The 23,326-nt window shown below is 46.8% G+C and overlaps 1 protein-coding gene across 3 annotated transcripts in view; it reads left to right on the top strand.

The window, feature by feature from the left end:
- The first annotated feature begins 12,472 nt into the window (after nucleotides 1-12,472).
- The window catches only part of CLIP2 (CAP-Gly domain containing linker protein 2), a 70,804-nt gene continuing 59,950 nt past the window's right edge, over nucleotides 12,473-23,326 (top strand). For all 3 annotated transcript variants that reach the window (XM_053366983.1, XM_053366981.1, XM_053366984.1), the window contains exon 1: nucleotides 12,473-12,740. The gene's annotated coding sequence lies outside the window, so the exon portion shown is untranslated. The remainder of the gene's footprint in view (nucleotides 12,741-23,326) is intronic.

The raw sequence follows: 23,326 nt of genomic DNA, 5'->3' as shown, positions 1-23,326 counted from the left end.
GTTCCCGCGGCAGAGCACGGACCTGGCGCCATCATGGCTGCGGGCAGATGAAGGAACGGGGCCGGGCGTACCTGAACGATTGACGCCTGCGCGGCGCTTCCGCCCTCACTGGGGCGGGGCCTGTGCTTCCCTGCCGCCGCATTGGCTGATGTCGGAGATGCCCATTTTGTGATTGGTTTCCCCACCAATCTCCTTCTCCTCTTGACTTTTTAACGAGTTGCACGGCAGGCAGAAATGCGGCAGGGAGAGCTCTCCCGCTTATGCCATCTTCATGTTGTTGAAGGAATTGCATCTTAATTGCGCTGGGTGCGCAATTTTTATACCTGTAGAAGTGGAAATAAGGCGTGTTGACACCGCAATACGATGCATATCTACCCAGAAATAAGTCTGGTTGAGTTTGCATTCCATTTACCCCCAGGTCAGTGTGTATTAGGATCATGGCCTTAAAGTGCAATTCTTAATTGGAAGGAGTTCCATGGGACTTAACTCACAGGTAAACGTGCGTGCATGATTTGCTCAGAAGATTTTTAACACTCCTTTCAAGGGACACTGCTCTCACAAGTCTCTAAGACATGAAAACAACTACTGCAAAATACATGAAACAGAAGCGTTTAATTGTCCCTGCCGCAAGTCACAGCCAGTCACACATAACTGGTGTGGAAGGGGCGGAATTCCCAAGGTGTGGGGCCACCACCGAGAAAGTCATGTCCCTCATATGTACTAGCCTACAGGATCCCACTGGCAGGCCAGAGAGCAAGGTCTCTGATGTTAAAGCCTCATAAGGCTCATAACCCACATGGGTGTTCCTTCTGATAATGTCATCCCAAACCCTTCTGGTCTTTAAAGGCCAAAACTACCTGCAGTAACTGAGGCTGGATATGATGCAAATTAGGTATTGCATGGTCTGAGTGTCTAGCTGCCACTTTCTGCGTCTGTTGCAGTTTCTGGGCTGTTTTCCAAGGCAGCCCCACATTACAGTAATCTAACATGGACGCAAACAAGTCATTGCGTATCACTGTGGCTCAATCAGCTTTCTCTAGATAGCGCTTCATCTGCCGAAACAGGTAATAGTATATAGCAGGTGTAGGGAACTTTTGGCTCTGCACGGGGTTGCTGAACCACAACTCCTCAGCAAAAATGCAGAATGGCCAGGGATTATGGGAGTTGCAGTTCAGCAATATTCTGGAACACCAAAATCTCCCCACCCCTGGTTTATAGGATTGCTGCTTAGTGACACTTGCTCCCTCCCACCTGCTGCTGAAACATCCCTGAATTAATTGTCTATATGCCTTTATAAAAGGCATTCCAAGAAGGGGTTGGCATTGGCACAGGTCTGCCAAATGGAAACTGTCTTCTTAAATGTACAAGCATTTCCCCTCCCAACCCCAAATACCTTACCTCATCACCCGCTCTTGTGCCAAGCCTCCAAACTGCTTGTAGAAATGGAGAAGAGCTTTCTGCACTGCAGTTGCTGAAAAAAAATGCTTAAAATAACTCTGAAGTGCTGCTAGGTGCACACGTGTGGATTTAAGCTAAGGAGCCTGGACGGGAGCTCTGAAACTCCCATAGCGCCTAAATGAGGTCATATCATTCTGGTCGCTCACCTATGCTTTCATAGAATCATAGAATTGTAGTCCAACCCCCTGGAATGCTAGAATATCAGCTCTGCAGGAGGCCCTTCTCTGTGTGTCCTGCCCAAGGGAGGTGCGGTGGGTGGGCCTTGCCGGTGGTGGCTCCCTGCTTATGCCAATGAAAGCCCTTTCTCCTATAGTTGAATGGTGCACCTCTGATAATCGAAGCCCCTGGAGAAGGGCCCCAACAACAGATGTTGTAACACAGGTGCGGGAGGATGCTTGCTCAGGTATTTGGGTCCCAAGCCTTTTAGAGCTATAAGGCACCTGTGGGGAATCCTTGTCCCTCCAGATGTTGCCAATCTACAACTTCCATCACCTTTGGCCCTTGGCCATGCTTGCCAGGGCTGATGGGAGTTGTAGTACAGCAGCACCTAGCAGGCCAAAGTTTCCACCCACCTTCTTTAAAGGCAAGGGCCAACACTGTTGATGCCAAAGGCAAGATCCAGCCATTTCTCATGCAGCAATGGCAAATGGGGAGCAATTGAGGAGAGGAGCTGCATTTTTCAGGAAAAAGTAATGCAGCACGTTTAGACCTTGCAAAATCAGGGAAAGGCCATAGTTCTGTGGTGGAGTGTCTGCGTTGCTTGCAGAAGATCCCAGGAGGTTGGACTAGATGACTCATGGTCCCTTCCAGCTCTACAGTTCTGTGATCCTAATTCCCATCATTTCCAGCTAGGGCTGGGAGAGAACCCTACCAAGTTTGTGGACAAGTTGTCGGTCTGTGTGGCCAACACTAGGCTAGATAAACTACAGTCTCGTGTTCCTAAAATGTGATGCCGCCGGTGGCAGACTCTCAGCCTTGAAGGAAGAGGAGCATGAGTAAAAACAAATGTGTGTTTGTTGTGCTATAAATGGCTGGTGCAGGAACGCCGTCATAAAACCCTGTTGTGTGCATTTGCAATACTGAGCAGCAGAGGGAGCCTGTACTTCTGGGATGATCAGAAACTCATCCGTGGACAAAAAATCGGCCACTTTGCAAGGTCAAAATCTTCTTTTGTCTCGGAGAAATTGGCACCCAGATTTGGCTCGTACCAGAGTTACGCAGTGGCATTACTCAGCCATGAGTAATAAGGAGAGTCAGCCAAAATTATACTGAAATTTGCTGCAATGGGTTTATGTATTTATTTGGTTTTTTTTAAGCAGCCCCTGTTCGGTATCCCACTTTGCAGACTGACGGAAGGCCTCTCCCTTAATTTGTGCCTAATGTGGGGTTTGAACTCGTCTCCAAGGTCCGCTGTTTAAATGACTGCATATAAACAAAATCTATTCTGTTACAAAGTTTTGGGCTGTTACATAAGAGGTTCCCAGTAAACATTCCTGTTCAACTGTAGAATGGACTCTCTTGGAAGGTGGTGGACTCTCCTTCCGTGGAGTTTTCCAACAGAGGTTTGGTCCTTTCCAATTCTACAATTCTATATTTCAGTAATCTGTATGTTGCATTTCAATATATAGATAGATATATCTGAATCGGGGCTGCCTCTTATGGGGAAGGCGAATTTAACTTTCCCCTTCTGGTCATAATTCCTAAGACAAACATGTCCTCCTAATGGTGCAGCAATATAACTGGTAGCACATTTGCAAAGCTAAGCAGGGTCCGGTGTAGTTTCAGATTGGATGGGGGACCGTGTTGAGATTCCTGCATTGCAGGGGGTTGGATTGGATGACCCTGGGGTCCCTTCCAACTCTACAATTCTACGATTCTATGATTTGACCCTGCCAATCCTATTTGCACCAGGAGAAAAGTTTCTCTTGGCACTAATGGGAACCATCAACCAGGTAACCTGCTTTGCTCTATCTCACCAACCTAGTGCTCTCCAAATGCTTTGAACTGCAACTCCCCACATTGGCTGGGGCTGAGATGGGAGTTGTAGTTCAGTACACCTGGTGGGCACCTGTCCAAATACTGCTGAATATGCTCTTCAGTGGGATTGGCTAAATCTTTGGCTCTCTGGATTTTGCACTCCAACCGCCATCAAACTCAGCCAGCACATCCAGTGGGAAAACATGGATCAGAGTGGTTGTTCAGAAAATATCTGGAGAGCCGCAAGATTGCCGCTCCTGCTCTAACAAATACTTAGCCTAACAGTTAATCTAAACCTCTTCTGGTGCCTTTCAGGGGTCAGCAGAGATGAGAGGACGACAATGGAATAGCATGAAACTCTTGCTCTCAGAGTTGTGGGTTTGAGCCCCATGTTGCGCAAAAGATTCCTGCATTGCAGGAGGTTCAACTAGGTTGACCCTTGTGGTCCCTGCCAACTCTACAATTCTATGACTCTGTGCTGTGAGGTGGACCTGGAGAGCTGTGCCAAACTTCTAGGTTTTGATAGAGAGCTCAACTCCAAGAAGGAAGCTATCCTGTCTCCTACAACCATCTCCTTCCTATTGCTGGGATCTCTTGCTTCTCATCCAGCCTCTCTGGCCCACACTTGTTTTTTTGGATGTGGGCCAGGGGTGACTCCAGTGCGCCTAAGAAATATTTACTTCCTGGCCCTTCAGATCCTCCTCCTCCTCCACCACCACCCACCAGCCCTGCTTTGCTGTTGATGAATTTAGTATGAGCTGCTTTCATGGAGCCATCAAAGGAGGGAACTGCTGCCAATTGCTGTAGTCTAGAAGCTCATATTGTTTTGGTTGCTCAGACCTCCTGCTCCAAAAGCAGAAATCTCTCTCTTGTAATATGGGGTTGCATCCTCCTAAGTCCTAATAATGATAATAATGATGATGATTTATTACTTGTTCCCTGCCCGTCTGACTGAGTTGCCCCAGCCACTCTGGGCGGCTTCCAACAGAATATAAAGAACACACCATACATCAACAACTAACTTAGTCATAGCCATTAACATCAATGTGCTTCCCCTAAACTGCCGCAGTCCAGTATACCTGAAGGAGCGTCTCCACCCCCATCATTCAGCCCAGACACTGAGGTCCAGCTCCGAGGGCCTTCTGGCAGTTCCTTCCCTACAAGAAGTGAGGTTACAGGGAACCAGGCAGAGGGCCTTCTCGGTAGTGGCACCCGCCCTGTGGAACCCCCTCCCATCAGATGTCAAGGAAATAAACCACTACCTGACTTTAGAAGACATCTGAAGGCAGCCTTGTTTAGGGAAGTTTTTAATGTTTGATGTTTTATCGCTTTTTAACTATTTAATTCTGTTGGGAGCCATCCAGAGTGGCTGGGGAGACCCAACCAGATGGGCAAGGTATAAATAATAAAATTTTGATGATGATGAATAGGACTAGCATTAGATGTAACCCGTTATTAGTATTTTTTGTGAAATTTCAAATTTAAAAAAGCCTTCCTAAGAAAGAAAACAATTACTGTGCAACACTATGCATGCCTACTGGGAAGAAAGTCCCATTGAATTCAATGGGGTTTACTCCCAGGTAGGCGGATATAGAATTGCAACCTTTATAATACAGCCCCATACGTGTCATTCATACAAACAGCCCTTTGTGAGAGGATTCCAAGGGAGAGTACAAAAGTATGAAGTGACGCAGTTTATAAGAACAATATTTAAAACAATTGTGGGGCCACCACTGAGAAGACCCTACCCCTGTGCTTTCCAGCCTATGGACATCTTTGAATGAAGGGAGGTACACACATTTAATAAATAAACAAATAATGGACTACACTTGAGCAGCTCCTCTATTGTTGATTCAAACAAGCCGACAGGGTCACATAGGCAAATGCGAGCTTTTAGATAAGCCAGATCCAAGCAATTTAGCGCTTTACAATTTAGCACCAGCGCTTTAAAAACGCACCAGGAAGCAGTGTTCTTGCTGCCAGCTAATTTGCAATGCATTTGAACCTCCTGGCCTGCACTAGCACTTGTTGAAGTTTCTGAAACTAGCATTTGTGCAGCCACATTTTGCACCTATGGACATTTTTACACACCACAGTCATCAGGTTTGGATGTCTAGGTAAAGGTAAAGGGACCCCTGACCATTAGATCCAGTCGTGGCTGACTCTGGGGTTGTGGCACTCATCTCGCTTTATTGGCCGAGGGAGCCGGAGTACAGCTTCTGGGTCATGTGGCCAGCATGACTAAGCCGCTTCTGGTGAACCAGAGCAGCGCACGGAAACGCCGTTTACCTTCCCGCCAGAGTGGTACCTATTTATCTATTTGCACTTTGACGTGCTTTCGAACTGCTAGGTTGGCAGGAGCAGGGACCGAGCAACGGGAGCTCACCCCGTCGCGGGGATTCGAACTGCCGACCTTCTGATGACCTAGGCAAGTCCTAGGCTCTGTGGTTTAACCCACAGCTCCACCCACGTCCTTTGGATGTCTAGGTAGCATATAAAAATGCACACGCATGAATACCTTTGGTGCTTTGCAGCAGCATGGCCTGCAATTTTACCTACCGTGGCTGCTGAGGTTTATTTTGAACTGGGTAGCTGCCTGGTAGATTTTTCTAGCTTTTCTGTTAGCAAAAGACCCATCACTCTCTGGGCTTTAACAATTAGCGGACAGCTAGCTATTGCAGAAGAAGTGATGTGAAGGTGGCAAGCTTGTGTGTTGTTGGACTACAGCTCCCTTCACCCCTGACCATTGGCTGTGCTGGCTGGAGGCTGATGGGAGTTGAAGTCCAACAATATCTCCAAGGCCACAGGTTCCACCTCCATGCAAATATAGCCTGTAACAGAACAATGCCTTCAGCAGTGAGTGCCTAATGCCCCGAGGGTATTAGCTTGAGATTTTTGTTATGGTGGGTGGATGACTTGCAAGCTTTTGTCCCTATTCTTGTACGCGAAGTTAAATGTTAGGTGCTTTGATGTGCCTTTGCGCAATTCTTACCCCGGCTAAACTTCCAATCCCCTGCCAATTTTCTGAATTGCATTTAATCCGCCTGAAGACGACAACAAGAAACTGCTGCAGTTTTGTCCACTGCCAAAATCTTCCGAAGCAATTTCGGCTTCCTCGACGTAGCTTTCTAATCCGATCCCATCCATATGGCTCACATTAAACCTGACCATGATGAGAAAACTGAGAACGATAAACCGCCCAATGAAAATGGAAAACGCTGTGAATGAAACGAGGTGAGACAAGCAGCAAACAAAACGTTGACATGTGGGAGTGGTTCTGTTCAGATTCTAGTCACTCCATTCTATCTCCCTAAGTCTACCTGGTTTTCCTCCCCCTGCCAAAAAAAAGAGCGTTCAAGAGCCACTGGGCATGCTCAGTGCTTACTGGGATATTTTTTTGGGGGGGGGGGTCTCCCCCATGGCAAATTTTGTTTTCAGCTTCTGCAAGCCTGAGGGGTCCACTGCCAATATCTTTCTAGTCCTCCGGAGCCTTGCGTCTGCTCTTGCCCATCCCTCTATTACAGTTTAGACCACTTTCTCCCAATCTGATGCCCTCCAGATGCGGTTGCAGTCCAGCGCCCATCAGCATGGTCAATGAATTGGGGATAATAAGAGATTGATTGATTGATCAATTGCATTTATATCCCACCTTGTTTCTCTCGGGAGAAATGACACCTTATTACCTGGGTTAAGGTTGCCGCAATGGAATGTCTAGGTGCCTTTTTTTAAACAATGAAATTTATTATTATTATTATTATTATTATTATTATTATTATTATTATTCATTTCATTTCTATACCACTTTATATTTTAAAGAAAAACCAACTCAGAGCGGTTTGCAACACATTAAAACATCAAATGAAACAATCCAGAATAAAACAAATTCAAGCTTCAAGGAAAGTATTTCAGACTGGGTGAACTTGGGAGTCAGCCACAGCCTCTTAACCTACCTCACAGGTCGTCATGAGGATTAACTGAGGCAGGGGGCTGAACCATGTACTCCAAACTCGGTCCTCCAGATGTTATGGGACTACAACTCCCATCATCCCTAGCTAACAGGACCAGTGGTCAGGGATGATGGGAATTGTAGTCTCAAAAACATCTGGAGGGCTGAGTTTGCCTATGCCTGATGTACTCTTTGGAGAAAAAGGTGAGAGATAACTGCAGTAAATAAGCCCTTCTGCTTACCTGATTTAAAATGTTGGAGGAGCCAGCCAGATGGAGAAGTCAGTTGCCAACCTGGCATTCAGAGATCTCCACATGGTCGCAATTTGACCCGCACCAGTAGCAAAACGCACCTGGCGCCTGGCTAATTTCTAACACTGGCTCAAGGTGACATAAGTGGTTCTCCCCATCCTCATTTAATTCCCACCACCAGTGCTTTCCCCCCCTAAAAAAATGTTTAGGGGTACTCTCATTTTGACTCAGGAAAATCACCATTTTATAGTTCAAGTCAGGGAAAATAAATACAGTAAGTGGTTCTCCCCATCTTCATTTAATTCCCACAACAGCCCTGTGAGGTAGGTGGCTGGCCCAAGGTCACCCAGTGAGCTTCATGGCTGAGTGGGGATTTGAACTCTGGTCTCCCGGGTCCTAGCGCAATTCTCTAACCACTACGCCACACTACATTGCAGCCCAGCGTCTTCTGGAGGACTTGGGGGAAGGCTGCTTCATAGCAGAGGTGGGTATATTTTTCTGTGGGATTTACTGTGATGCCTACCTCACAGTGTTGTCTTTTCAGTGTCAGGCAAAGACCTATTTATTTTCCCCACAGAGGTCTAACAAGCAATCCCTCTTCCCCCTCGGAATTGTAGCTCTGTTGGGGGGGATAGGGGCCTTCAAACAACTCTCAGCACCCAGCAACAAACGGCAGCCCCCAGGATTCTTTGGGGGGAGCCATGACTGTTTAAAGTGGTACAAAACTACTTTAGATATACAGTGCAGATGGGACCAAATTGGGGGAATGTACAAGCCAGAGAGTCCAGGGACACCAGATACTATACCAGTTCCAGGTCCAAGAAGCACAATCAGGTCATGCACAGGCCAATATATTGGAGGGCAAGCCCAGATATGGACGGTTGGGCAGAGGTCAAAAAGGCAAAGCAGCGATAGCACCCTGGATAGCTCCAAGTAGTGCCTTTACAGTACTTAGATATGGCAGGCTTCTGGTGGCGCAGAGGGTAGGGCCCGAAACAGTGGATTCAAATTACTGTACAAGAAAGGACATTTGGATTGTAAGATCTGTTTTAGAGTGGAACGGACTACCTTGGAAGGTGGTGCATTTTCCTTCACTGGAAGTTTTTAAGCAGAGGCTGTGTGGCCATCTGCCATGGGTGCTTTAGCTGAAATTCCTGCATTGCATGGGGTTCGGCTGGATGACTCATGGGGTCCCTTCCAGCTCTACAATTCTGTGAATGTAAATCCAGCAACCAGCCCACTCAGACTGAGGTTTAAATAGCTCTGCAACTTCCTCTGTGCTGATGGAGGGCACCTGGTTGGGGAAAGCCCAGTTTGTGTCATACAGTGGAACCTCTGGTTACGTACTTAATTCGTTCCGGAGGTTCGTTCTTAACCTGAAACTGTTCTTAACCTGAAGCATCACTTTAGCTAATGGGGTCTCCCGCCGCCGTGCGATTTTTGTTCTCATCCTGAAGCGAAGTTCTTAACCCGAGGTACTATTTCTGGGTTAGCGGAGTCTGTAACCTGAAGCGTATGTAACCTGAGGTACCACTGTAATAAACTTCATTCGGCTTCAAAATGACACAAGGCATCCCTCTCTGGCTAGTCTTTAGAGAGGACTCTGTTTAGAGTGCCTGCTGATTTAAAGATTCCCCCCAACCCTTGATTAACTTCGAACCTTTTAAATGATCCATTTGTGAAATGCAACATAAACTCGCGTATCACTGAGATGATAGCGCTGGTGCCCTTTTGAAGACGTTGAAGGACGCAAGATACTCATCTCACAAAAGAAATTGAATGATTGTTTTAAATATACATTAAAGGTCACTACATTCTTCTTGCAGGGGAAGCCGGGCGGTAGTTGTATGGCTTGTTGTGGAGTAAGGTCACAGACATGACCTCAGGGCTCCTTGCATATTTTGTGGGATTTGAGCCAATAGTGGCCTCCTTCTGGCAACTCCTGCAGCCAAGCTGGTGCCAAATGTATTATTCTGCTTTCCTTTGGACCACATCAGTGAGGCCGAGGGGAGGGTTTTTTCACCTGGGCAGCCCAGGCCCTCCATACACACTGCCCAGGTTTGCGCCCCGGAGAAGTCACTTCAGTGCTGCAAACACGGTTTTGCAATAATAATAATAATAATAATAATAATAATAATAATAATCATACGCTGCCCACATCACTGGGTTTCCCTATCCACTTAAAGTGAACTGAAGTACTCTGTCACTCTGGAGCAGAATTTCCCAAACTTCGGTCTCCAGCTGTTTTTAGACTACAATTCCCATCACCTCTGACCACCGGTCCTGCTAGCTAGGGATGATGGGAGTTGTAGTCCAAAAAACAGCTGGAGACCCAAGGTCGGCAAACCCTTGCTCTACAGCTTTTAAGAAAACACACAGAGAGTTTGCTGTTTGGAAAGTGACAGTGAAAGGCACTTACAACTGTGAGATGAACAAATGATTAATGGGAATTAATCTAAAAAACGGTGATGAACATATCAGAAGCGCTGTGCGTTTCTGACATATGAACGCATCCCCAATGAGAAGTTGTTAACTCATTTGGATTCACGACTATGTTTTTCACTTTTATAACTGCATCACTCCTATTACATTGTGTTTTATTACAGCCAACCTACTTCTAATTATTAGAATCAGCTATTCTTCAAAACATCAACACCATACTGAACATTTGGGAGAGTATGATTTCTCTGGCAATGTATTATAAACGGGGACCATATTTCCACAAATCTGTTCTCTTGATCTGATGTAGTAGGTTAGCTTTGACATTGAAGCTAATTCCCAGAGCTTTTTGATCCACTCACAAGCCAGGGGCAGTTTCAGGGCTTTCCATTTCTGAGCAGTCCCCCATTCTTGCTGCCACAACCCTATAGGTTAATTCTGTGCGTCCCCTATTTATTTAAAGGGAATCATAGTTTAGAAACAAAATTAAAGGGTGTAGCTCTGCACCTTATTGTAATATTTCAGATATTGATTTTTTTAATCCAGTGCAAGAAAACATTTGCTGATTGTAGCAAGAGGCTGTTTCAGATACAGTAAAATGCTTTTTGGCACAGACACAAATAGGCTGTCCATTCAAAATGCAATCAAAATAATACAAAACGCCAACCATTAAGACTTCCTGTGGTTGCTGTTAGGGATTCCTTCACAATCTTGCGACATTGTGATCAGGGCTGGAGTTTGGTAAACTTTCATAATATGGTGCCCTGTGCGGGGCCAACATTTTGCACCCCCAAATGGATCTTCTCAATTTTGCGCCCCCTCAGCTCGGCACCCTGTGTGAGGGAATGGCCCGCACCACCCTAAATCTGGTGCTGTTGTGATTAGATTAAACCTAAGACCAAGAGAGGGACGCGGGTGGTGCTGTGGGTTAAACCACAGAGCCTAGGACTTGCCGATCAGAAGGTTGGTGGTTCGAATCCCTGCGACGGGGTGAGCTCCCGTTGCTCAGTCCCTGCTCCTGCCAACCTAGCAGTTCGAAAGCACGTCAAAGTGCAAGTAGATAAATAGGTACCACTCTGGCGGGAAGGTAAATGGCGTTTCTGTGTGCTGCTCTAGTTCGCCAGAAGCAGCTTAGTCATGCTGGCCACATGACCCGGAAGCTGTACACTGGCTCCCTCGGCCATAAAGCAAGATGAGCGCCGCAACCCCAGAGTCCATCACGACTAGACCTAACGGTCAGGGGTCCCTTTACCTTTACTTAAGACCAAGAGAGCCAGCGTGGTGTAATGGTTAGAGTGGTGCGAGACAGGGGTTCAAATCCCCACTCAGCCACTGAGCCATTTGGGTGAGACCTATGTCTCTGCCTAACCTGCCTCGCAGGGTGGTTTTAAGACGGGCAGACACACCCTCTCCAAGCGGTACAGCAACTGGCCTTTCAGCAGGACTTCTGAAGCTTCAGGCCTGAGAGAACTTCACCTTTAAATGCTCAGCAGCAAACCAAGTCTATGGTCTTGCTCCCCAAACCTGTCCCTACTTTGCACTCTGCTAAAAAATAAATGAAATGAAATCCACAGTGTGGAGGGCATGTTGAATTCGTCCACTTTCAACCTCCAAAAATGAGGGGTCCTAAAAAGTTGCAACGTGACTTAGGAATTCAAAAGGTATTTTGAATAAAGATATAAATTAATATAATTTAGCTTTGCTTGGAAAGTCACATGTGTGTGCATAGAAATAATTAAAGGTGATCAGTAAGTATTTGCACCACTTCTTCTTCTTCTTCTTCTTCTTCTTCTTCTTCTTCTTCTTCTTCTTCTTCTTCTTCTTCTTCTTCTTCTTCTGCATTACCTGACATTTCCAGAAAGGAAAATTAAAGTGCTTTGGTTTTCCCAAGCGGTTTCGGTGCATCTTCAACACACAAAGCTAAATCTTCTCCAGTCGTAAAAAACAACTGCAGGCTTGAATTCCCCACACCCCAAAACATATTTTTAAGAGAGCTCGCTGGAAGAAAAATAAATAAATGCAAAAATGAGTTTCACCCCCTCCAAACGACGCGCCGAGCCTTTTTCCCGCCCTCCCGCCTCAGTTCCGCCGCAGCGCCGGCCCGCGAGAAACGCAGAGACGGCGGCGCCGGCGCCTAGACCCAACCTTGTGCGCCTGCCTTGGTGAAAACAGCTGGAGCGCCCCTCCCGCCTCCCGCTCGGCTCCTTCCCCTTTTGTTCGCCTGCAAAGCGGCGCGAAGGCAGCAGCAGCGGCGGCGGAGAGCTCTGCTTCTGCGCGCATCTCGCGCAGGGGACCCGCGAGAGCCCGCTGGGCCGCCCCCTCTTGCTGCTTCCCCCGCGGAGCCGAGACTCATGCAGGGAGGCGGCGCGGACGCTCCTTCGCAGCAGCAGCAGCAGCAGCAGCAGCAGGCGCCCCGTCCTCGCCGGCGTCGCCTTTTGTCCACGCGCCCCGTTTCTCCTCCTTGTGACTTGGATGCAGCGAGCCTGCATCCGAAGGGAGTGGCTGGCTGCTGGTGCTGCTGCTGCTGCCACCAGGATTATTACAGCTGTTTCTGTTTGAGGGAGCAGGCGGCCTAAGATCAGCCCCGCCGAGGCCGGATCCTTCCCTCTGCAAAAAAAAAAGGGGCGGAAAAAAGGAAAAAGCAAGCTTGCACAGTCAGAAGAAAGGAGGTAAGCCCACCCAGTGCAGGAGGAAGGAGGGAGGCTGGGATTCAAAAGGGAGACCTTCTTCAGGGTGGCTGCCTTTGCTGAGACAGCAACAAAGGAGGGGATGGAGGGGTGGGATGCAGTTTCTGGGTTGGAGGGTGGAAGGAGAGAGAGGGGGGAGGCATGCAGAGGGGTGGGGAGGGTCTGCTTCTGGTTGGGGGCTGGGGGGGGAGGGATGGGGAGAGATCTGCAGATCCACCCCAAATTGGAAAATATCTGAGCATCCACCACGAAAGGTTTGCGGCGCCAGCACTTCCTTGGCAACGGATTCTATCCGTTTGGCTCCTTCCAAACATGCACACATGCACCCCCCCCCCCGAAGGGCTGGTCGTTGTCCTTGGGTGGAAGGGAGGGAAAGCAGGGCTCTTGTTATTGTGGGGTGCGTTTTGCGTGAGGGGGCAGCGGTGAGGACCAAGCTTTGGGATATTCGACATATTCCCCCCTTCCTCCTCTCCCCAGGTTTGGAGGGTGAGGTTAAAATGACAGATTGTAGTGGAGGACGAAGAATGTTGACTTTAAAAAATGAGGATTATAATGTAATAATTAATGCAGCTTCTCCATCTTGGGAAAAGCTGTTCTGCACACACAGGCACACCATCTGCGAACGGCCGCCTGGCTCTGGTTGTTCATCTTGCAGGGAGGGAGCTGTTAGCTAAGGATGCCCTGTGTTGACAACTGCTTTTGAGTGGACTTGGCAAGAGAGGAGGGGCTGGGGGAGAGTGACAGTTGTGTTTGGGCATCTTTGGTACCAGGGATGGAGCACACCTTGAAGTATGTGGAGGGGTTGTTGTTTCTGAGTAGATGCAGAATGCTTTCCCCTTCACTGCTAACAAGCTTGGAGGCAGTTCACTTCATTCATCTACAGACCATCGCCTGACCGATTTGCAGCTTGGAGGGTGTGACTATGGGATGGACTCCTATTTTTTTTTTTAAAAAAACGTGGCTGAAATATTGCAGCAGCTCTGCCTGGCTTGCCTCATTCATATGTGCAAGTCACCCCTCGATGTGGTAGTCACCAAGCCATGAGCCAGCCTTGTAGTCACTTCCGAATGCTTTATGGAGTGAGGCAGTGGGCTTCCAGGTGAGAGGGCATGAACTCCTGGAAAGGTTGACTTGGAGCTGGGGTTGCTACTTCTTTTCTTTTTAAAATGAAACTCTGAGTGACATCCATGTTTGCACATTGGTGAGGAAGGCCCAGGGGTCAAACCCTGTTCAGCTGAGTGAATACTTCAGGCCTTGGTTCCCCAGCTGCAAAATGGGCGCAGTAGCTGTGTCATGAGAGTCCGTTTGTTTAAGCAGCTCCTACCTGAAGTCTGTTCTAGGTGCTTTAAAAGGTAAAGGGAGCCCTGACCATTAGGTCCAGTCATGACTGACTCTGGGGTTCTGGCGCTCATCTTGCTTTATTGGCTGAGGGAGCCGGCGTACAGCTTCTGGGTCATGTGGCCAGCATGACTAAGCCGCTTCTGGCGAACCAGAGCAGCGCACGGAAACGCCGTTTACCTTCCCGCCGGAGCGGTACCTATTTATCTACTTGCACTTTGACGTGCTTTCGAACTGCTAGGTTGGCAGGAGCAGGGAACGAGCAATGGGAGCTCACTCCATCGCGGGGATTTGAACTGCCGACCTTCTGTCCTAGGCTCTGTGGTTTAACCCACAGCGCCACCCGCGTCCCTTCTAGGTGCTTTAACTATGTGTAAAAAACTATGTGCTTTAAAATGTGTAAAAAAAAGTGGGAGGGGTAAAGAAGAAATTATAATCAATGGAATCCCTGAGGTTCTCATTCTGTTTCCATGAATAATTCTTAAAACAAGGACCCTTCTGGTGTTAATGGATGCAACGCCTATCACTCCTGGGCCATTCTGGCTGGGGCTGATGGGAGTTGGAGTCCAGCAGTATTAGGAGGGCCACCGGTTCCCCGTTCATGCCCTTAGGGTCGTGGGTTCAAGCCCCATATTGGGCAAAAGATTCTTGCATGGCAGTGGGTTGGACTGGATGATTCCCTTCCAACTCTATGATTCTAATTAATAAGCCCCTGAATGATTGTAAGAATATTTTTAGAAACAAACTTGCAACGCTTCCTTACAATTTGAAAGCTTGGGCAAGTTAGGCGCTCCCTCGTTGCCTTAACCATGTGACTTTAATTCTCATTGGATGACTCCTGGTTTTACAAAGTTTTTTAATGCACCTGTGGCTGTGAGAAGAAAAAAAAAGGATTAATTCTTTTTTCTCCCCCATCCTCCGTTTTGCGGTTTCCCCAATCTAAATCCCTCCATCTAAACATCTACAATGGAAAATAGACAGGAGCTTGTATAGGATTTCGCAAGCTTTGGGTTATAGGGTGAGTTCAACAATATTCCAATTTATCACATTTTATTTGTGGTGTGATACATTATCTATTGAAATCTGACCTGAGTTTCTTTTTTTGAGGGTGGGAAAGCAAGAGGCAAGAGTGCTGCAATTCTGTAGGACTTAATAGGAGAAATCACACCAAACTTGAATAACTAGGCACATGTAGGCTTGCACTGTTAGTTGATAATATTTTGCAGTCTTGTTTAATACAACAGGATCCTTTGCTGTTAATATTAGTAGGGGTTGCTGTTGTTGCTTACTTCACTCAACGACCCCCTACCTCCTGGATTCTCCCTACTTTAAACCTGTCCAAACCCACCCCATGGCTTGCTCCAAACTCCTCTCCCGCTCAGCTGTCCCCAAACACCCACCCCCTTCCCTTGCAGATCTTTAAATGCCCAACTGGGGTGGCACACTTCAGAAAGCAGTGCTCCCAATTGCTTTCTGGAGTATCTACTTTTCTTTAAATGTTGTTCCTCCTCAGCAGCTCGTCTGGGCTGCCTGCCATCCAAGCCACTTACTTGCTCGCCTGCTTGCTGTTTGGTTTTCCCCCTTACAAAAATATAGTGTTATTATTTGTATCTGTTAGCTGCTTTCCTCACAAAAGTGAACCAACGTGACTTTACAAACCAGTTACAGCAAACACAACCTATAACCCCACCCCAAGCACAACAATGCAAATAAAAGGCAGGTTTAACAGATCCTGTCCCACTAAAAGAGGCCACGAGTAGTCGAAAGCCTGTGTAAAAGAGGGCAATGTTTTCCTGGTTCCTAAAAATAAAGACGGTGCCAGTTGAGCTTCGCTGGGGAGAGCATTCTGCAGGTGGGGAGCCACCACTAAAAAGGCCTCTTGTGTTGCCACTCTCCAGACTGCCCTCAGAGACGACACACAGAGAAGGGCCTCGGATTATGAATGTCAGGTCCAGAGTGGTTGCTGTGTGGAGTGATGGTGGCAGCGTTCAAAATTTGTCAAGCGCATTTTGCACCTGGCTATTGCCCACCTGCAAGCAAGTGAAGATGCCTGGGTGCCAGGATAGCACCTCACATCTTCATCTGGAGGTGCATGCCTAGAGATGCTTGGATCTTAACTGTTTTCACACACTAGCAACGCATCCTGTAGAATTCTATCTGCACAATCAGAATAAATTTCAGGGACCAAAAAGTCATACTGAAAAAAACAAGGCTTTTGAGCTGTCTGGCCCCAAGATGTCAACTAGGCATTCTGTCTTGGCGACTAATCCTGGTTTAAGGAGCCATTTGGCACCTAGCTTATGTATCTGAGTTTCTAACCCTGGGTGGTAGAGGTACTTTACAGAGGACTGTCCTCTGTGAAATAGACCACTATATATATATCAATATATCAGAGTATGGCTTTGGGTTGTTGACTGTGGGTTAATTGCTTGATTTCTGGCTTCGCTTGATTTGTGGCTGCCTCTTTCTCTCTGTTTTGATGTTGGCTTCTGCAATGCTTTCTTGGCTGTGCTTGATGGAAAGGCTGACTCTAAGCAAGGCCAGATGGGAAAGTGTGTGTGGGGGGGGTGATGGCGGTGGCTTTCCGTCGTTTAGTGGTTTATGTTGGATGATGTTGGTGGCCCATCCAGACTCACAAAGGCAGCCACGTTCCCTGAAGGGCGCAGAAGAAACAAAGCACAAGGAATGTTGTGTGGAAAGGGAAGAAGAAACGGGTCTTCTTCACAGACAAATAGGTTTGTCTATATTCTATACCTTTAAAACACATTCAAAACACACACACAGAGAGAGAGAGAATTCTGGGATCTGCAGGGAATTGTAAGTCTGTGAGGCATAAACTACAGTGCCCAGAATTCTTTGAGGAGAAAAATGTGCTTTGAATGTGCTTTAAAAGTTGTCTTGTCTACACAGCCAGAGTTACTGTACTAAACAGGCTAGCAGGTATATTGTGTATTTTCTGTTATGATTTTATAGCTATATCTATATACAGTCATACCTTGGATCCTGAATGCATTGCAAATCGAATGTATTACTCAGGGTAGAGCCTAACAACTCTTGGTGTCCTTAACTGACTACAGTGGTACCTCGGGTTACATATGCTTCAGGTTACATACGCTTCAGGTTACAGAATCCAATAACCCAGAAATAGTACCTCGGGTTAAGAACTTTGCTTCAGGATGAGAACAGAAATCGTGCTCTGGTGGTGCGGCGGCAGCAGCGGGAGGTCCAATTTGCTAAAGTAGTGCTTAAGGTTCAGAACAGTTTCAGGTTAAGTACGGACCTCCGGAACGAAATAAGCACTTAACCTGAGGTACCACTGTACTTAATTCGTTCCAGAGGTCCGTTCTTAACCTGAAGCACCACTTTAGATAATGGGGCCTCCTGCTGCCGCCGCGCCGCTGGAGCACAATTTCTGTTCTCATCCTGAAGCAAAGTTCTTAACCTGAAGCACTATTTCTGGGTTAGCAGAGTCTGTAACCTGAAGCGTATGTAACCTGAGGTACCACTGTACAGTTCCCAGGATTCTTTGGGGAGCAGTCATGAGTGTCTAAAGTGGCGTCATAGTGCTTTAAACAGACGGCTTCCACACACACACACCCTACCAAAGCCCAGGCTTATTGCCTGAAACTGGGACTGTTGGTCCTTGGTGGTCCTGAAAATGTCTGCATTGTAAATTATGATATTGGGAAGAATTTTTTGACAGTTGCCAAATTCAGCACATGCACAGTTCCCGCCCCCTGCTCCCAAAGGGGTTGTATCTGCTCAGAGTATACCTATTTGAATTAAGGGACCTAAGTTAGTCATGTCCACAGGGCTCTGAATATGTAAAATTGCACACCTTAAGTCTAGCTGGGGTGTGAGATGCACATGACGCCTAAAAATGTCCTGTCAATAACTGAGGTGTTAGAACATGAGTTGTCAATCTTTGCACATGCAAGGAGAAAGGATTCATCAATCCACAACAACCCCGATCCACAACGACCCCATTCTCTCTTTCCCCTCCCCCAAGGTCCTGAACACCCCCAGCATAAAATCAATACCTCTTTAGGTTCTCGGCACACAGAAATCTGGGTCATCTGTCTAGACAAGGGAGACTTGGCCTTTAGGTGACTTTCAGAATGACATGGGAGGAGATTGAATACCTCCTGTCCAATCGGTCTGACGGGCATATATCTCTGTGTGTCAACTTACACTGTGAAAATGTTTTTGTGGATTCACTGATATGTAAGCAAACTAGCTCAGTCCCTCTAGAAATTTCACGGCTGCCTTCTCCCACACGTACATTCTGCTCCAACCACTTTGGAGGACAGGTGGCTGGTGTCCACTAGGACTGGCAGGGTGGAGCAGTGGGTGGAGCCCAATAGTGTAGTGGCAAATTCAGAAGTGAAGGGTCCCTTCATGATTATCACAGTCACACCCCTCAATTACAGATTCAGGTAGGTAGCTGTGTTGGTCTGACGCACCCAAAATAAAAAATTAAAAAATGGTCAAGTAGCGCCTTAGAGACCAACTAAGTTTGTTCTGGGTATGAGCTTTCGTGTGCATGCACACTTCTTCAGGTATTTTTTAATACATTTTTTAATTTCCCTCAATTCTTAATTTCCCTCAATTTCAACACTGGTTGTTGTAAAATATTGGTTCAATAACGATATGGGAAGTGTATTTAATTTATTTTAATGCATTATTATGCATTATTATTATTTCAGTCGTACCTTGGATCTTGAACGCCTTGACTCCTGAACAAATCAGCTCCCAAGCATTCCGGTTTTCGAAAGTTCTTTTGGAAGCCAAATGCCTGACGGGACTTGCGCAGCTTCCGATTGGCTGCAGCAGCTTCCTGCAGCCAATCAGAAGCCGTGCTTTGATTTCCGAACGTTTTGAAAGTCAAACAGACTTCTGGAACAGATTCTGTTCGACTTTCAAGGTACAACTGTATATTTTTGTTGCTTTCAAATGGTCCAAAATAGCCTGTGCCAACATGGTACCCTCCAGGTGTTTTGGATCTACAACTGGCTGGGACTTCTAGCCCCCAACATCTGGATTGCATTAGGATGGCAATGGCTAGCCTAAATGGTATGTTTGCCCTGTTGTGAAGGTTGCATGCTCAAGGTTATATGAAGGTCAGGTGGCTGTTCTGTGCAGGAGAAGGTTGGGTAGGAGACCATACAAGGCTGCCTCCAATACATTGATGCCAAAATCCAGCATCGCCTGACTTCTGCGAGTGCGGCTTTCTCGCGATTGTAGTGCAGAGTGTTTGAGGACCGGGACATTCACAGGGAAACTAAAATGCAAGTTTACAAAGCTATTGTACTACCAACCTTATTGTATGCTTGTAAAACATGCACCACTTATAAACGCCAGCTCCTCGAAAGAGTCCATCAATGGTGTCTCCGAAAAAGTTTACACATCACTTGGGAAGCCAGGTGAACTAATACCAGTGTACTGGAAGAAGCAAAGATCACCGGTGTTGAGGCAATGATTCTTCAACATCAACTTCGTTGGACTGGTCATGTTGTGCGGATGCCTGGTTATCGTCTTCCAAAAGCAACTACTCTATTCCGAACTTGGAAAGCGTAATGCTGGTGGTCAACAAAAGAGGTTTAAAGACTGTCTCAAGGCAAATCTGAAAAAATGTAGTATAAACACCAACAATTGGGAAACACTTGCCTGTGAGGGAGCCAATTGGAGAACAGCCTTGACCAAAGGTGTCGTGGACTTTGAAGATGCTCGAACTCAGGCCATAAGGGAGAAACGTGCTAAGAGGAAGGCACGCTTGGCAAATCCACACCGTGATCAACTCCTGCCCGGGAACCAATGTCCCCATTGTGGAAGCACGTGTGGATCCAGAACTGGCCTCCACAGTCACTTATGGACTCATTGTTAAAACCGTGTTTATGGAAGATAATCTTACTCGGCTGCGAGTGATCTCCAAAGAAGACGAAGTTGTTCCTTGCTCTGTGGATAAAGGTGTTCTTGCAGGTATGAGCCTAAGAGAAAACCAGCCTCTAATGTGTGTCTCTTCGGGTGAAGCAGTGTGGGTGATAGGTTCTGAGGGCTTTTAAAAGCAGTCAAGGCAAAGAGACAGAGGAGGAGAGACATTTTGGCATTGATTCGTCTTGGTGGGACCTCCGATCTGGCTGCTTTCTTTTGACAATGAAAGAATCTTCCCATTGTGGGCCCAGACTGCATACTTTCTCCAAGAGGATATCGCAGGAAAACAAGCTGCGCTTGGCGGTGACCGGGTGTGAGCTGGTAGCTACCTCCTCTCCAGGGGTGAAATGTACCTGCAAACTCACAGAGCTCCTGCTATTCAGGAGCCCATGGGCAATGGAGAGTTGGTGGTATCTGGGCTGCTGCAAGCCAGCTGTGGATCTATATTGCCACAGTGCTGTCACCTGGGCGACTGAAATGTTTCTGTTTCCAAACTGAGACCTGCCGTGAGTCACTAGGGCTGCATTACTGACACAAGGGAGCTGTCCATAGGTTCAGCCAGCTACCTGCAACTTATCTTGCTCTCCCTGTTTTTCTGAAACTAGAGCCACATCTACACTATGCATTTAAAGCAGCATCATACCACTTCAAGCAGTCATGGCTTCCCCTCCCCTAAGAATCCAGGTAGTTCCTACCTGGAAGAAACCCTCAACCAGCCTCCCCCAACCTGGTGCTCTCCAAGTGTGTTGAAAGTACAACTCCTGTTGGTCCCAAAGCCAAAATGACTGACAGGAGTTGTATTTATTATTGTATGTATTTCATTTACAGTGGTACCTCGGGTTACAGGTACCATACGCTTCAGGTTACATATGCTTCAGGTTACAGACTCCGCTAACCCAGAAATAGTGCTTCAGGTTAAGAACTTTGCTTCAGGATAAGAACAGAAATTGTGCTCCGGCGGCACGGCGGCAGCAGGAGGTCCCATTAGCTAAAGTGGTGCTTCAGGTTAAGAACAGTTTCAGGTTAAGAACAGACCTCCAGAACGAATTAAGTACTTAACCCAAGGTACCACTGTATATCCCAGCTTTTTCTTTCAGGAGCTCAAGGTGGTGGCCTGCATGGTTCTTGCTCTCCTCATTCACAACAACCCTGTGAGGTAGGTTCTGAGAGGCAGTGGCCTGGCCCAAGGTCACCCAGTGAGCTTTGTGGCCGAGTGGGGATTTGAACCCTGGACCGACACTCTAACCACTACACCACACTGGCTCTCTTGTAGTCCGAAACCTCTGAAGGGCACCAGAATAGGGAAGGCTGTCCTGGGAGATTGTGAAATTGAGAACCAATTTAGTGGCTAGTGACTCAGGAGACAGCTTTGGGATGGGGAAGGGTCCTTTCTCCACTCAGCAGCTGAAGCTGCAGAAAAGTACTGTATTTTCCCGTGTATAAGACGCCCCCATGTATAAGACGAACCCTATTTTTTGTGTGCCCCAAATTAAGAAATAATTAATTGCAACATTCCGTGTATAAGACGATCCCCAATTTTAAACTTAAATTTTTTTGGGGGGAAATATAGTCTTATACACGGAAAAATACAGTAAATTTTGTGCCGCTGCTGCTATGTGTGTTTGAAATATTTCAAGGGGTTCCCCCACCCCAATCATTTGCTGATTTTTTGTTGTGGATTTGGTTGTTTGCTACTTTGATCAGCCTTATTTACTAGAGATGCACTTAAGCAGGGTTGCCATACGTCAGGAATTGCTGGACGTAGCCGGAATACGGCAGTTGGAAGCAGTGTCCGGGTGGAAATCACTGGGAAAATCCAGAAGTCTAGAATCTGGATTTTCACTTTTTGACATATGGCAACCTTAACTTCAGTCTTCACTTGTGAAGCACACATAGCCAACTTGCATGGACAGCAGATGTGTTAACAGTTTGTTTGTGTTTGTCCTGTGTGGCAAAATGTGTAGCATAGGTGCTTGTTCAAGAAACGGTGTACATCTGAGTCATGGAACCTTGCAGCGATGTTTTCCAACCAATGCTTGCAAAAATGCAAACATTAGGGGAGCGTGTGCATAAATCTGAATATGTTAGTGAAAATAACACAGGGAAATGCATTACGTTAGGGAAAACCGCTTTGCAAAAAATTGTACATTAGTCAAAGCTGCGTGCAGAAATGTGTTTATGTGGATAAATGTGCACTAAAATGTTGAAGGACTTTCATGAGAATTTTTCTAAAAAATAAAAATGTGCAAATTGTTGCAGAAATGTGACAAACTGAATTTCAAACTGGAAATCTGAGAGAACCAAAACTGGCAAATCTGCCCATCCCTACTCAGAGTAGACCATTGGAAATAGTGGACCTAAGTTTGCCAGTCTATTAAATTCAGTGTGCCTACTTTGAGCAGGGCTAGCATTGTCTACTTACCCGTAGTGCTGTTCGCTTTCTGCCTGTGAACGTCCTTTATTCTTAAGCCAATCTTGGAACCGCAAAGTTGGACCTTCGATATCTCTGTAAGTCCAATTAATTCAGAGAATTGGGTTGCTGACGCAGTCCCTTTATCCGCATGGCCTGCTTCTTTTGACATCCCCTTGTCCTTTTCCTTTGGAAAAAAAAAAGAGGGGAGTCTGTGCTCTCCAATTAATGCTGGGAAAGTTTCAGCTGTGAATGTGATGCCCTGAAAGTCAGCAGCTCCCTCCCAGACAGAGATTTGACTTTGCAAACGTCACAGAGGTGGAAATGACCTTGCAAAGTTTGACATTCTGGTTCACAACTTGCATCCAAACCGTACATTTTCAAAAATAAATAAATAAATTGTTGCCTACTATAAAATACATTTGCCTCAGAGTGGCAATACCAAATTAACATGCCTCAAAAGATGAGAAATATTATTAACTATAAAAGTGCTTGTTTTGCAATAACGCAAAAGGGACGTATCCCCCCCCCCAATGAAATGTTGAGCAGATGGCTTCCCTTAAAGAATAATGGGAACTGTAGTTTGTCAAGAGTGCTGGGAATTCTAGTTCTGTTGAAAGTAAACTACTATGCCCAGAATTCTAGGGGGGGGGAGGGGGAGAAAGTCCTGTGCTCAGTGGCGTAGCGTGGGGGGTGCAGGGGGGGGGCCGGCCGCACCGGGCGCAACATCTGGGGTTAGGGCAAATCCACGGGTTAGGGGGCGCAAATCCACGGGTTAGGGGACGCAAATCCACGGGTTAGGGGGCGCAAATTACTTGCCTTGCCCCGCCCGGGTGCTGACAACCCACGCTACGCCACTGCCTGTGCTTTAAATGTATGGTGTGAATGT

This window comes from Podarcis raffonei, chromosome 15, assembly GCF_027172205.1.
Source record: "Podarcis raffonei isolate rPodRaf1 chromosome 15, rPodRaf1.pri, whole genome shotgun sequence".
NCBI classification, from domain to species: domain Eukaryota; kingdom Metazoa; phylum Chordata; class Lepidosauria; order Squamata; family Lacertidae; genus Podarcis; species Podarcis raffonei.
The sequence above is the reverse complement of the archived record's forward strand: the minus strand, read 5'-3'. Positions and strand labels throughout refer to the sequence as shown.